This window comes from Arachis stenosperma, chromosome 1 (assembly GCF_014773155.1).
Source record: "Arachis stenosperma cultivar V10309 chromosome 1, arast.V10309.gnm1.PFL2, whole genome shotgun sequence".
Taxonomy (NCBI): domain Eukaryota; kingdom Viridiplantae; phylum Streptophyta; class Magnoliopsida; order Fabales; family Fabaceae; genus Arachis; species Arachis stenosperma.
Window position 1 is genome coordinate 123,592,515 of NC_080377.1, and position 2,046 is coordinate 123,594,560.

A 2,046-nucleotide genomic window follows, 5' to 3' on the forward strand; every position below is an offset into this window, starting at 1 on the left:
CTGTGTCTTGATGGATTAATGCAATTACTACTGTTTCTTATTCAATCATGCTTGCTTCCATTCTAAGATATTACTTGTTCTCAACCCGGATGAATGTGATGATCCGTGACACTCATCATCATTCTCAACTATGAACGTGTGCCTGACAACCACCTCCGTTCTACCTTAGATTGAGTAGATATCTCTTGGATTCTTTAACTGGAATCTTCGTGGTAGAAGCTAGAACTGATGGCGGCATTCAAGAGAATCCGGAAGGTCTAAACCTTGTCTGTGGTATTCTGAGTAGGATTCAATGATTGAATGACTGTGACGTGCTTCACACTCCTAGCAGGCGAGGCGTTAGTGACAGACGCAAAAGAATCACTGGATTCTATTCCGGCCTGACCGAGAACCGACAGATGATTAGCCATGCTGTGACAGAGCATAGGAACGTTTTCACTGAGAGGATGGGAGGTAGCCACTGACAACGGTGAAACCCTACATACAGCTTGCCATGGAAGGAGCCTTGCGTGTTTGATGAAGAAGACAGTAGGAAAGTAGAGATTCAGAAGATAGAGCATCTCCAAAACCTCAACCTATTCTCCATTACTGCATAACAAGTACTTATTTCATGTTCTTTTGCCTTTCACAATCAATCCTGATAATTTCTGATATCCTGACTAAGATTTACAAGATAACCATAGCTTGCTTCAAGCCGACAATCTCCGTGGGATCGACCCTTACTCGCGTAAGGTATTACTTGGACGACCCAGTGCACTTGCTGGTTAGTTGTGCGGGGTTGCAAAAGTGTGATTGCAATTTCGTGCACCAAGTTTTTGGCGCCGTTGCCGGGGATTGTTCGAGTTTGGACAACTGACGGTTTATCTTGTTGCTTAGATTAGGACTGTTTTGTTTTTGTTGGTTTAGAGTCTTTTAGTTGAGTCTAGTTTCATATTTTAAGTTTGGTGTCAATTGCATGCTTTTACTTTTCTTTTAATTTTCGATTTTGCATGTTCTTAGTCCCTTTTTGATTCATAAAAATTCTAAGTTTGGTGTCCTCTTTGTGTTTTCCTTTAAAATTTTTGAAAATTAGTGTTTGATTTTCTAAAAATTTTAAGTTTGGTGTCTTTTTGTTGTTTTTCTCTTTCCTCTTTTCAAAAACCAAATCTTTTTCATAAAAATTTTTCAATCATATCTTTTTAATTGCTATTTTCAAAATCTTTTTAATTAACTAATTGATTCAGTTCTCAATTTGCTTTGATCTTATTTTCTTTTTTATTTTCGAATTTTTATTTTAATTTTCTTTTGTTTTATTTTACTTTTTCGTTTAACTAAAAAAAAAACAAAATTTATCTGTTTGCAATCATTATCATTTCCCTTTTGTCCATTATGGACCTAAGAGGGATTGATCAGTCCAAAAGGACTCTGGGGTCATATGCTAACCCCATTACAGCTGCATATGGGAGTAGCATCTGTACACCTCCCATCAAAGCAAGCAGCTTTGAGCTAAATCCTCAACTCATTATCATAGTGCAGCAAAATTGCCAGTATTCCGGTCTTCCACAGGAAGAACCTACTGAGTTTCTGGCACAGTTCTTACAAATTGCTGACACAGTACATGATAAAGAGGTAGATCAGGATGTCTACAGACTATTACTGTTTCCATTTGCTGTAAAGGATCAAGCTAAAAGGTGGTTGAATAACCAACCTACAGCAAGCATAAAGACATGGAAACAGTTGTCAGACAAATTCCTGAATCATTTTTACCCTCCAAAGAGGATGACACAGCTAAGGCTGGACATCCAAGGCTTTAAACAAGAGGATAATGAATCCCTTTATAATGCCTGGGAGAGGTATAGAGGTATGCTTAGAAAATGCCCCTCTGAAATGTTTTCAGAGTGGGTACAGTTAGACATCTTTTACTATGGGCTTACAGAAAAAGCTCAGATGTCTTTAGACCACTCAGCTGCTGGATCTATACACATGAGGAAGACAATTGAAGAAGCTCAAGAGCTTATAGACACTGTTGCTAGAAACCAATATTTGTACTCTAGCAATGAGTTCTCT